This window comes from Ylistrum balloti, unplaced genomic scaffold, assembly GCF_031769215.1.
Source record: "Ylistrum balloti isolate Yb309-2 unplaced genomic scaffold, AGI_CSIRO_Ybal_v1 Utg369758, whole genome shotgun sequence".
Lineage (NCBI taxonomy): Eukaryota > Metazoa > Mollusca > Bivalvia > Pectinida > Pectinidae > Ylistrum > Ylistrum balloti.
In genome coordinates, this window is record NW_026781958.1 from 2,161,332 (window position 1) to 2,175,748 (window position 14,417).

At 36.2% G+C, this 14,417-nt stretch overlaps 1 pseudogene; it reads right to left on the reverse strand.

Moving 5' to 3' along the window:
• Positions 1 to 1,525: 1,525 nt before the first annotated feature.
• On the reverse strand, positions 1,526 to 14,131 carry LOC132543582 (calmodulin-like; annotated as a pseudogene).
• Positions 14,132 to 14,417: the final 286 nt, after the last annotated feature.

Consider the following 14,417-nt stretch of genomic DNA (forward strand, 5'->3'; position numbering starts at 1 on the left):
ATGTTATAATTCACAAAGTCACAAAATGTATGTAGTTTACCAGATACTACCTGAATTAATGGTCGGTAGTTCTAGTCAAGATATTGATAAAATCGTATGTATGTCCGTATATCTCGACACTGATGCACATATAACGTCCCTGGAATAAAAACCAGAATATCTTGTACAGAAGAGGTTTCATGTCTGAAGCTATATGAAAGTTTTCAAAATAGAATATTTTTATTGTTATTTAATATTCTAACTTGGAAAAACACTTTAAACTCAAAGTCTAGATAAAATTTCACTTTTTATTGTCATTTGTATTCCAGAGAAAACAGAGTTTATTCTAAAAGAAAACATAAAAAACACGTAACATTGGAAAATCTATAATAAAATCTGCCGTACTTGGAAGATTCCAGCGCAGCTAGGAGACGCACTGTTGTTTGAAGGACGAGCCACGTTGATACGAGACAAAGCCACAATATACTGTAACACGCTCCCTCTGAGCCTGGTGGATCGCAGAACAAATCAATTAGGTAAAGGGGGACTTTATGATGTATCGATAGTGTCCACAATAGCACAGTCAGGATATCCGGGTCTGGTTTCATACGCGTCCTCGACAGTGATATCGCTTGGGAGTTCGAGCGCTTTAGAACGATATGGACAATTCCCGTCCGTCATTACCATATTATTAGAAACAGTGTTTATATATCGTCCGAACATCACTCCGTCACATACAGATAACACATCTCAGCTCTTCCCGAGTATCAGTCTGGTAAAGTCTGAAAATGAGAACGGTTATCGGTAAAAGTGAGCACAGTTCTATAGAATATCTTTCTTAACCCTTGTTCGTTCAGTGATACAACGGTCTTGTCAAAGCAATTACTGTTTGGCGCTACAGTGATTGGCAGACACATGTAGTGTTAGCCTTCTGAGCATCGCTGATGAGTGGTAGAATATCTTCGGGATAGAATGATATTAGAATGGTTGTAATGTAACGGGATCTATACTTACTCTTAATCGTTTTGTACATGTTCAATCAAATCCTACAGGGTTGTAATAGATGAAGCCACAACAACATTAGATATTACAGACATTTGTTAAGTAGTTCTTGGTCAATCCCAAGTTGGTGATGTATCATCGATGAAAAAGGCAGTTTACCCTTCTGGAGTGTATGGTCTTATTATAAATTTTTTAAGAGTCTCCATTTCAAACATATTTTTGTTCAGAGTTTTGCCCAAGCTTCACCAATTCTGAGTCAGAAATACGTTTTATTTAAATAATTGAATTTTAAACACCGAGAGTGACATTGGTCGGTAAAAAACTTTGTCATGGGAAAGTTGGTAGGTCGTGATCAATATTTGGAAAGGTTTTGTGTAGAACGGAAGCATACTAGGGCAACAACAAAAATAATTAGGAAGACTGACTTTATATTAGATTTACAAAAAAAATAAAAATAAAATAATAATAATAATAATTAATTATTTGTCCTGGCCCTAGTTGGCCGCCGTACATCTATAATTTATAGATACAGTTTGCATGATTTTCAAAGGAATGCATAAATACCTTCATATTTGATGTGACCATCTCCATCATCGGCCTCAAGCATCATTTCCTTAACATCATCATCGGATAGTCTCTCTCCTCGTGACGTCATCATTTGTGTAAGTTCGGCACAGCTGACATATCCAGTGCCATCCCTGTCCAGTACTCGAAATGCCTCTCGTAGACTCTCCTCTGTCTCCTGTGGGTATGCCAGCACGTCTACAACAACCTCCAAGGCATCCCGGAAATCGAGATTCTTATCATGTCCTAGAAAAGAGATATTAGTTTTTGTCAGTTTTTGTCGGTCAGAAGAAATTTGTTACAAGACAATCCTCTTCAAAGGCAACACGGTAAAAATATGTAAAAGTTATAATAACGTTGAATCAATTTTAAAGCCGAAATAAGCCTAAGCAATAAGATACGTCTAATCTTAGAATAAATTGTTTATTATTGTCTGTGGAGCAACTTTTAATATGGGATCTAATAACAACACTAAAATACCATTATGTCTACATCATCATAATACAAACTCATGTTCAATAACAGTAGTTTAGATATGAACAAAAGAAAGATTTATACGTGAAGACTCCTGCAATAAGAGGAGAATAAGACAAAGTGTTCGGGAAGAGTAAGCCGTCTTTTGCTTCGTCAACGTTACCCGTATATCTGATCAATCCAAGTAAGCAATGTTAAGTTCTCAAACGAGAACAAGAGTATACAACAATATAAACGGACAGGCAAACTAACGAGAATCCAACACACCAAACTTCATAACGTACGTAAACTTTCCAATACTATTCATCAACTTGCATCATTTAAAACCCTGTGTTATGGGTTTGTCTGTTTGTTGACGACATCTTGTATAAAAATCATGATAACAGGAGCAGACCCGTGACTGTCGAATCAACTTCGACATGTAAACACCATAGGCTGGGGATGCAGGAATGTTGCTATCCAGAAATGGAATATTCACAATAGGGAATTTGAAATCATCACGCGTATCATACAGTTTGTTGCAAGGCTGTTCATGCGGGTTTCGTTGTAGGGAAAAGATCAAGATAAGCGGATGATGTTGAAGAGTCTGTAAATATTCGCCGATATTTCGAGAATGACATCTCCCTGATTCACATCATAGCAAAGACTTCAGCTAAGATATCATAATGGTAATGGAATGATGTGCAGAAAACTAAAGATTATTTTATCTATGGATATACATTGTGTTAACAGAACCCCAAGCCAAGAAAAAGAAGTGAAAAGTACCAGTGCAAACGGCTTCTATGTGAATTGTGGATATATAGTAATGCTGATGAGTCATTCTCACTATTAATCATACCAGCATTGCGGTACTGTATAAAGTTAAATAGGATGATTTAAAAGGACAGAGAGAAGGAGAGACAATAACAGATAGAAATGCAATGATCTCCCTGATATCAAACAGGCGCTGATAATTCTTAAAATGATAAAAACATATGCGATGCAATACAGATCGATTTTAAAGACTCCTTCACTATTTTACGAACTTTCGCAAAACTGATCCGTGTAGGTGAGTATTTCCTTCTCCGACGGATTAAGTCCCATAGACCTCATCATTGGTCCAAGTTCTTCCAGATCCACATAGCCATCACAGTTTTTGTCGTAAAAACTGAAAATTTCCTTCAGTTCTGAAAAAAAGATGAAAAAAAAGTTAATAATTGTTTTGACGAATGCTGATAGGGGTAACAGTTAAAGAAAAAGAAAAAAGTAAAGCATTTTCGTGATAAATTTAAAAACCTTAAAAACATTACAATTTGACGATGCTTATTTTGTCAGGCAGATTTCGTAGATTGTAAATATAAGGGATTTTGTTTGCTACTCTGTGAGGCAATCTGTTTCCATTTCTATTCTGAATGAGATGGCCTTATAACGAGGTTTAAGGCAAAGAGTTTTCGTTATTTGCCAAGGAAAAATGGACATTAAAAAGAGATATATAATCAACTACCACGGAAGGTGTTAGATATCATTAGTTACACAGTTAAAAACTTACCGGCGATTTGTACTTCTGTCAGTGATGCTGTTACATCCTGTAATAGATTATATATACTTAAAAATTTACAAGAACGAAAAAAGTAAAACAACGGTATAGGATATATCCTGTACATAGATAGTAATAAAAGCAATTCAGATGTAGAGTTCCCCAGAAATATTTTGCCTGTGTACTGAATCTACTCCACTTTTACAGGCTAGTGAAGTGTACCACAGTACCAGCAATAGATATGTATGATGGTAACATACAACGACATATAAGTATTAAATAACATATTAAGGCATAAATTTGACAGGTATCATGGTAGGACATAAGTATATCAAATAATAAAGTAAGGAATAAGTCTGATAAAAAGCAAAACGTCAAATATATCAGGTAACATAACAAGGCAGCCATATTTATGTCTGATAAAAAGTAAGACATTGATGTGTCTGATAACATGGAGAGACATACACATATCCGATACGATACAAAGAATGGATGTGTCTGATAGCACAGCAAGGCATAAAAATGTCTGATAACATTGCAATGTATCTAGTCAAATGCTTTAGCGAGGCATAATATCTCCATTTATTTACAAGATATAATATACCTGATAAAATAACAAGGCATAAACATAGATAATATAGAAAAGCATAAATATAACCGATAGCATATAAAGACATAAATATCTGAAACATAGTAAGTCATAATCAAGTCTGATAATATGGCACGACATAATACACCAATTAAAGTACAAAGCAAAGCATACATTTAGCTGATATCATCACAAGGAATAGACATAACCAATATCATAGCCAGGCAAAGATATACCTGATAAAAGGATTAAATATGTCTGATTACATAGTAAGGCAACAATACGTCAGTTAACATAGTAAATAATATATGTCTTATTCATAATAAGGTATAATTGAGTTTGATAACATAGAAAACCATAAATCTATCCGTTAAATTATAAAACCTAATTAAGTCTGATAACACAGCAAGGCATAAATATGTCTGATAAACATAATAAAGCATAAACGTATCTAACAACGTTATAAAGCATATATATACCCAAAGATATAACAAGACATCATTGAGTCTTAAATCATAACTAGGCATTAACATAACAGCTACAGAAAACGGCATAGATAGGTAAGGTAATATAAAATGTCATACATTGTGATTCAATTTATCTTTACCAGTAAAACACTTACCATGTTACTCTGTATCTAGACCTTAGATATTTGTTAATTCAGACAAAGGTCTCTTCCACCTGCCCTGGTCTCCAAGAAAACAAATCGTAAACACGAAAGCAAAACACGTCATGATTTAAAAAAATAAATTGCAAATATTTCAATGCCGGTGTCCGTTTCGCCGCATTCTTTGTTTCATTCTCCCTAAGGTGTTCTATATAGTGTATTGTAACGGCAAGTCTCTGTTGTAATAGACTTTCTCTACCAGTAAGACAATGATAAATGATAGCCCCATAGAAAGCTGTGAAAGCCTAAATATGATCCCTGTGTTTAGAAATAGTGAGTAGGTCTTTCAAATCTGAGACACTGTAACACACGTGTATGACGCATCAAATGACAAGACAGACTGACAAAAAGAACCCATTCATGGGTAGATAACTCATTATTTGGAAAGTAGTTCAGTCTTTGTCAGGTGGGCACAAAGCAATTATTTTCCTACTGAAAGGCCAGCTGTTTGTGCCAGATGAAAACAATAGGTCGGTAATACTTTCGCAATGTTGTGAACATAACAATACACAATGCACGCCGATGGAATGCGGTTCCATTAAATACAGTTTGAAAGACAATCTGTTATGTTTCTTTGATTGACAAAGTGTTCTGCACGCGAGTAAGTGTTTTTCTATCTTTTACCCTCACAAATATAAATGTTCTGTTCAATCATTCACGTTTACTTGTCATTCGTGTGTTAAAGTTGACCTCGAATTCCTTAGTATCAAATGTGGGTAGTTCAAGGACATGGCATCGATTTGAAGGACGCTTGCCTTTCACAAACCATTTGATATCTACGCTTTGCTGTTTTTTTTTTACAAATGTTATGTTCATATGTTGAATGTTTCGTAATCTTCTGAGACATAAGTAACACAATAAATAAAAAAAAATCCTGATGGAAAGGATAATATTGTCGAAACGCAAAATATATATAGTCGTGATGAATGACGAAGGAGGGGACATGTTTTGTATACGTGACATCTTGTCTTTACGGGGACTATCTTCTTGTACGTGGAATATTTTGTCTGTACGTGGGGATAACGTGTTGGTACGTGGAATATTTTGTCTGTACGTGGGGATAAGTTGTTGGTAAGTTGAATATTTTGCCTGTACGTGGGGATAACTTGTTGGTACGTGGAATAGTTTGTCTGTACGTGGGGATAACGTGTTGGTACGTGGAATATTATTTATCATTTTTTGCCTGTACGTGGGGATAACTTGTTGGTACGTGGAATATTTTGTCTGTACGTGGGGATAACTTTTTTGCACGTGAAAATATCTATTTGTATGTGGGAATATTTTGTCTGTACGTGGGGATAAGTTGTTGGTACGTGGAATATTTTGTCTGTACGTGGGGATAACGTGTTGGTACGTGGAATATTTTGTCTGTACGTGGGATAACTTTTTTGCACGTGGAAATATCTATTTGTATGCGGGAATAATTTGTCTGTACGTGGGGATAACTTGTTGGTACGTGGAATATTTTGTCTGTACGTGGGGATAACGTGTTGGTAAGTGGAATATTTTGTCTGTACGTGGGGATAACTTGTTGGTACGTTGAATATTTTGTCTGTACGTGGGGATAACTTGTTGGTACGTTGAATGTTTTGTCTGTACGTGGGGATAACTTGTTGGTACGTGGAATATTTTGTCTGTTCGTGGGGATAACGTGTTGGTAAGTGGAATATTTTGTCTGTACGTGGGGATAACTTGTTGGTACGTTGAATATTTTGTCTGTACGTGGGATAACTTTTTTGTACGTGGAAATATCTATTTGTATGTGGGAATATTTTGTCTGTACGTGGGGATAACTTGTTGGTACGTGGAATATTTTGTCTGTACGTGGGGATAACTTGTTGGTACGTTGAATATTTTGTCTGTACGAAGGAATGACTTGTTGGTACGAGGGATATTTAATTGTTACGGGAGAATACAATTTCAGCAATGGGAAAAACGTGTTGGTACGTGGGAATTTTTGTTTGTCTGTAGGGAAATTTTGTCGGTACATATAATATTATATTATTATAACTATCTTGTCAATACAGGGAACATACAGTCGGTAAGGCAGAACATCGTGTCAGTAGTTATGGGGAATATTATGTCAGTACAATGCTACATCTTGTTTGTACCAATAATATATTATCAGGGAAACACCTTATCAATAAGGGGACATATCATCATATTGTCAATACGGCAGTATTATGGTCAAAACATTCCTTGTAATTACGATGGAATAAAATGGACAACCTCAATTTCAATAATACTAGGGCATAATGTAAACAAAACAAAGACTTACAAGGGGACTCTTGAAAAGTACAAGACGATTAAGACCAAGTGTTCCGTAAGTAAAATATAAATTCAGATTCGAACCACTTCATGTTCTAACTATCCTCGTACATTTCAATTGTGCCAATCTATGTTATTCATACCTTGATACTTTGCCCTTCCTTCTTCGATTTCAAAATCGCATAAAAAACTTTCGGCAAATGATGATAATGACATTTTTTAAGAAATCCTGATGTCATTAAAGAAATTATGATAAGTTGAACGAGCCCTGAGCCAACTACAACCTGTTTAGATGAGATCGAGGAAGCAAGGTTGTTGCTATCAAAAAATGGAAAATTCATGCTACGAAAGGAAATCCAGAATCATCACGCTTTTCGTGTAAATCAGTGACGTGGTATCGAAAGACATGTTTGTACTACGTATTCTGAAATCATTAGATTACAGTCGAACTTCATTATTTCGAACTCTTTTAACCCGATTTCTTTGGTCTCTGCCAAACTTTACACTAAACATTACTTAAATGGAATTTATTCACCCAGTCAACTTCGAGATAACGAGATTCGACTGTATTAATTCGATCACTTTCGATTTTCCTCTATCGCCTCTTACATTTCAAAATTAAGGCCCATTGCGAAATAGAGGAATCCTAGGACGAAACAGCAGTATGATCCAAGCTAATCTATTGTTTTGTACTTCTATATCTAATTTTGAACTTGTATGAAAAGTGCTGTTAACCTGTGTGGCCTTCGCAAAATGTTTGATAAGTCACCCTATAGACTGACACAATTAGCAACAATCGCTATGTGGAAGTCTGTAGGAAGCTCTTATCTTGTCAACCAGTAATCCAATCTTTCACAGAACAGCGTCCTCATTATATTTCATATTTGCTTTTATTTGTCACAAAATATGTTTCATAATATATTATCATTGATAAGCAAATTGTGCCTTTATTGTAGTTCTGTGGATATGACAGGTGATCTAGGTCTTCTCTTCATATTTCGGATAAATAATATACTTTTATGTATTTATTCTTTAGGTCTCATTCTTTTTGTCCATTTTTTTAGTCTTCATGTAAATCTTCTTATGTTCATATTTCGGATAAATACTGATATGTATTTACTCTTTAGTACGGTAGCTGGGAAAGGACATCGTAAGTTACATGAAAATAATTGTTTATCTCGATCGATCGAGATAATTAAGTCGATCAATCGAGTTATTAAGTCGATCGATCGAGATAATTCAGTCGATTAATCGAGTTAATAAGTCGATCGATCGAGATAATTCAGTCGATTAATCGAGTTAATAAGTCGATCGATCGAGATAAAAAAATATTATCCTGTAACTTACGATGTCCTTTCCCAGCTACCGTACTTTAGGTCTCATTCTTCTTGTTTCTTTTTCTTGAGTCTTCATGTAAATCTTGTTATGTTCATATTTTGTCCTAGGTTTCTTGAATTTAAATTTGAATTATAATTCTGTTGACGTGTTGGTATTTTTATTTGTTGTTTTTATGCCACCTGTCTACTCAAGTCTATTTTTATCCTCTGTGTATTTGTGAAACAAATATGTAACCATTGCTATTGATTGAGCACGTGGCAACGCACCAAATCAGTGAATCATTGACCTTGTGCATATGGCGCAACCTGCATGGTCGTCTGAACAGAAACTTCATCATCATATAACATATGCAAATTAAGACAACGGTAGGAACACTTGTCATCGGGAATATTTAAGAGAAAAACACGAAAATACATTGTATATATATCAATGATTTATTAAGCAGAAAATATACACATTTGTCGTTAAACCCCTTACACCCATCACCATCCCACCCCGTCCCATCCTATCCATCCCACACACCCCATCCATTACCACCCCACCCAACCTCATCCATCACCACCCCACCCCATCCACGAAAATATCCCTTTGGTGATTATAAATTCACGGCTTATAATTCAAATTGTTACATATTGTTACAATTTAAAGTGGAAGATCCTCATCCGTATCCAAGCTATAATATCTAGGTTCAGATGATGTCGAATCCCATCGATAGCTCTTCATGATCTCGTCATCATGGCGACAAATTCTGTTAGGAAAAAAGGTGAGGGACGAATGTACATTTCACACATGTATGATAAAAACATACTTAGCTCTTGTTAAGTTGGTACAAAAGGTACGGTATTCAAAATGAGCCGACGTAGGCGTTTAGATAAGCGACATATAAGTAGACATAAATAAATCATGTATAAATACTTAGTTGTGTAGTGTAGGTGTAATAATACAGTTTTAACATCATTGATATGGATAGATACACCATAGGAACATTGTCTATGTGGTGGTGTGTGTATGTGGTGGTGTGTGTATGTGTGTGTAGGTGTGTGTGTATGTATGTGTGCATGTATAGGTGTGTGTGTAGGTGAGTGTGTATACGTGTGTGTGTATGTGAGTGTGTGTATGTGTGTGTAGGTGTGTGTGTATGTATGTGTGCATGTGTAGGTGTGTGTGTAGGTGTGTATGTGTGTATGTATAGGTGTATGAATAGGTGTGTATGTGTAGGTGTGTGTGTGTGTAGGTGTGTGTGTATGTGTAGGTGTATGTGAGTGTGTGTATGTGAAGGTGTGTGTGTAGGTGTGTGTGTAGGTGTGTGTGTGTGAGAGAGATCGAGATCGGTTGTGACTGTTAATGTGAAATTACACAATATTTTTGGTGGTGTTACAGAGGACATAAACCTATACGTTTTAAATGTCACATGAACCAACAAGAAGCTGGTATGAAAGTAGGTATATATATATATATATATATGTAAATAAAAAATTTATATAATTTTATTAAAACTTTCATTGCTTTGTAATGTGTATCGAAGTACGTGTATTGTAGGAAATATCATAATTTATCAATGGTTTATTAGATTATAGTCATTAATTCGTCACGTAAAGACCAATATTATTTACATTAATATACAACCAACATGTGTCCATTCGTCGAGGTAAAGATTACATTTTTAGCGGTATTTTTTTCATAATTTTGAAAAAGTTATTTTTCTTCCTTTCCTTATTTTTTATTTATTTTATTTCTTTATCATTTATCTATTTATTTACATTTTGATTCTTGTTAACATATTAAGATACATGTTGAGATATATTGTTTATTTGAAATCAAAATACACTGCCATGTTAAATGTCATTAAAATCATCTTCAGAATCAATAAAAGTACAGTATATATTACCCGAGTAGTTGATTTTTCCATCCCCATCAAGGTCCGCCTCTCTTATCATTTCATCGACCTCATCATCGTCCATCTTCTCTCCAAGGTTAGTCATCACAGTTCGGAGCTCGATCTGACTGATATGGCCGTTGTTATCCTTGTCGAACACTTTAAACGCCTGCTTCAGGTCCTCTTCGGAGTCAGTATCCTTCATTTTCTTAGCCATTAACGCAAGGAATTCTTCTAAATCGATATCGCCACTACCTAAAAGGAAGATATGTTCCTGATGGTGTCTGTTATCTGTTTTCATTCTTGTCATGATTAACTGATTCTCCCTTTTCTGCATACCCTAGCCTGCATAGCACGATTTTATTCATTCGAAAAGGGGCATGATTCAAAATACACACATGTATTAGACTTTCTTCTGAAATTATAAGAAACAAAAAAGGATGAAAAAATATCTCAGGTCTCAAAATTTAGACCCTTGTTATTAATGACGAGTCCTAGAAGACCGAAACAGCTGTATGATGCAATTTTATTCATTATTTGCCTCTACAGTATATAAGTCTAAATTTATATTAAAAGGTACCATGAACTTGAATGTCTTTGAAAAAAGAGATGATAAACAGGAACGTACCGACGTAATAGAATTCAGTAAGATGTAAACCAAATTGAAATATGAAGATTTAAAAAAGAAATATTGATTTATGAACTTCTATAACCGATAGAAGATTTTATCTGTTAAACTTATTGATTTCAATCAGCCTTAAGTGTTCATAAAAAAATCTCCTTTATCACAGACATATATATGCTTTATACCGAGGCAATGATGGTGCATGACTTTATTGTGATTACCATGTATCATGTAAACAAGAACAACAATGATTAATCCTTTCTAACCATTAGCATACACTTTTTAAATATCTTACCATCTGTATCTTCTTAGCCGATCATATCCTGTGTCATGTAGGTCACCGTTTGTCTCATACTTTGCTTTCTGTAGTCGTTACCTAACACTTGTCATTCTTACCATCTGCACTTGGTTAATTTCTAATTGAAATTCTGGCCATTGGCTTATGTCACCTATCGCTTGCGCAATTTTTTAAGGCAGTTCTTACCGTTGATGTCTGCTCCTGTTTTATTTTGATTATTCTTTATCGTCGGGGTCTGCCTCCGATATTATTTTAGTAGGTCTTACCGTCGGCGTCTGTTTCGATATTGTTTTGAACACTTCTTACCGTCGGCGTCTGTTTCGGTATTGTTTTAAACAGTTCTTACCGTCGGCGTCTCTTTCTGTATCGTTATGAACACTTCATACCGTCGGCGTCTGTCCCTGTATCGTTATGAACACTTCTTACCGTCGGCGTCTGTTTCGGTATCGTTTTGAACACTTCTTACCGTCGGCGTCTGTTTCGGTATCGTTTTGAACACTTCTTACCGTCGGCGTCTGTTTCGGTATTGTTTTGAACACTTCTTACCGTTGGCGTCTGTCCCTGTATCGTTATGAACACTTCTTACCGTCGGCGTCTGTTTCGGTATTGTTTTGAACTGTTCTTACCGTCGGCGTCTGTTTCGGTATCGTTTTGAACACTTCTTACCGTCGGCGTCTGTTTCGGTATTGTTTTGAACACTTCTTACCGTTGGCGTCTGTTTCTGTATCGTTTTGAACACTTCTTACCGTCGGCGTCTGTTTCTGTATTGTTTTGAACAGTTCTTACCGTCGGCGTCTGTTTCGGTATTGTTTTGAACACTTCTTACCGTCAGCTTCTGTTTCTGTTCTGTTTTGAACAGTTCTTACCGTCGGCGTCTGTTTCGGTATCGTTTTGAACAGTTCTTACCGTCGGCGTCTGTTTTTGTACCGTTTTGAACACTTCTTACCGTCGGCGTCTGTCCCTGTATTGTTTTGAACAGTTCTTACCGTCGGCGTCTGTCCCTGTATCGTTTTGAACAGTTCTTACCGTCGGCGTCTGTCCCTGTATTGTTTTGAACAGTTCTTACCGTCGGCGTCTGTCCCTGTATCGTTTTGAACAGTTCTTACCATCGGCGTCTGTCCCTGTATCGTTTTTGAACACTTCTTACCGTCGGCGTCTGTTTCTGTATTGTTTTGAACAGTTCTTACCGTCGGCGTCTGTCCTGGTATCGTTTTTGAACACTTCTTACCATCGGCGTCTGTTTCTGTATTGTTTTGAACAGTTCTTACCGTCGGCGTCTGTTTCTGTATCGTTTTGAACAATTCTTACCGTCGGCGTCTGTCCTGGTATCGTTTTTGAACACTTCTTACCGTCGGCGTCTGTTTCTGTATTGTTTTGAACAGTTCTTACCGTCGGCGTCTGTCCTGGTATCGTTTTTGAACACTTCTTACCATCGGCGTCTGTTTCTGTATTGTTTTGAACAGTTCTTACCGTCGGCGTCTGTTTCTGTATCGTTTTGAACAGTTCTTACCGTCGGCGTCTGTTTCTGTATCGTTTTGAACAATTCTTACCGTCGGCGTCTGTTTCTGTATCGTTTTGAACAATTCTTACCGTCGGCGTCTGCCTCTTGGATCATTTCCTGTAGCTCCTCCTCCGTAGTTACGCCTCCCATACTCCTCATCACTGTGGCAAGCTCATCAGTGGTGATACAGCCATCATTGTCAGTATCGAAGATGCTGAATGCAGCTTCAAGCTCTTTTAATGGAAGTTAGGAAATCATATATACATGTAAATATACACAAAACAAAAATATTATTGGGACAACCAGGAACCTATGGGATATTAAAATGACTGGTTCGAATTTATAAATAGAAGAGAAAGTATTCAGGACGTTTTGGTATTTCCTACACTAGAAGTGGCGCCCGCTGACAAGCTATCCTAGAAGATAATATATCGGTTTTACATTTCACGTTTTATGTTCAGCTCATCGGACTGGTTATTCTCTTTTTTTTGTATACAAGGAAAGCGATATAGGTTGATATATATACCCCCTCCCCCGCCCCACAACTCCCCCCTCCCCCCACCCCACCCCCCCCCCCCGCTCCGCCCCCCCCGACCCCCCCCCCCAAAAAAAAAAAAAAAAACAAAACATATACAGTACTTTCAATTGTTCCAGTTTCCTTATAGTTCTCTTACTACTAAGTGTATGTGATATGTTTAATAACATGTTGATGCATATTTAATGGACAATTAAACACTACATATTTCACTCGAAAGCATAATGAGGAGGTGCATTGAATATCCAACACGATGACTTGGACACAGTTGTGAGTACTAAAAAATAGTGTTTGTATGAATATTCCACACGGATGCGAAACAAATCGATTATTCTCCCACTGGTGGACGTTAAATCTGCAGTGCAGATATTTTTGTTGGCGTTGTACCTAGTACTTAGTCCATAAAAAACAAATAACTCTGAAAGTGTAAATGTAATGATAGCACTTACCAGCAACCTGTTCTTCATTTAACTCATCCTAAAAGAGAGATAAATACACTCAAATTGAAATTAAAAAGATAAAAAATAAATAAAATAGCAATAATAAAATTGCCTGATGATTAAGTGAAACAGAAATGTACTCAATACTCTCACTTTCCTGTTTACTTACATACAAACAAGGAAGCTAGATTTCGTTAAATAAATGAAAGTCATTTACACGGTTTACAAAATAAAAAAAATAATTGAAATATTTGTTAATTAGCATAAATCTTACTCGTTTTGACTGCCACAGAAAATTCCCTTTTTGTGCCATTAGAAATTTACTTTGGTGTATGTCCCATATCTTCAGTAAGCTAAGTCTGTACATGGACTGTGTGACGTTTTTAACAGAGTGGAATAGGGTTATTATTGGTCTTATTTGTAGTTATTTCAAATACACTTACCATAGTCAAATGTCATTATATGTTATTTTCCTTTCGTGTTTGTGAGTTTCCTATTTCAAAATACTCTTAGGCAAATGTCCCTGACAGTATTCCGTTCATAATAGCCACCAACACTATATACAAAAGGCTTAAGGCGTGCGGTATCCCGAATATTTATTGAAAGATTACCATCTAAAGTGTATGGTAGTAACAATGGTTTCTGAACTCTTCTATTGAACAAGCATGAAGTTCTTTGATAGGTAATGTCCTGGGTCAACATTGCCTGCACAATCAAATACAACTCGAAACACAGCTAACACGAC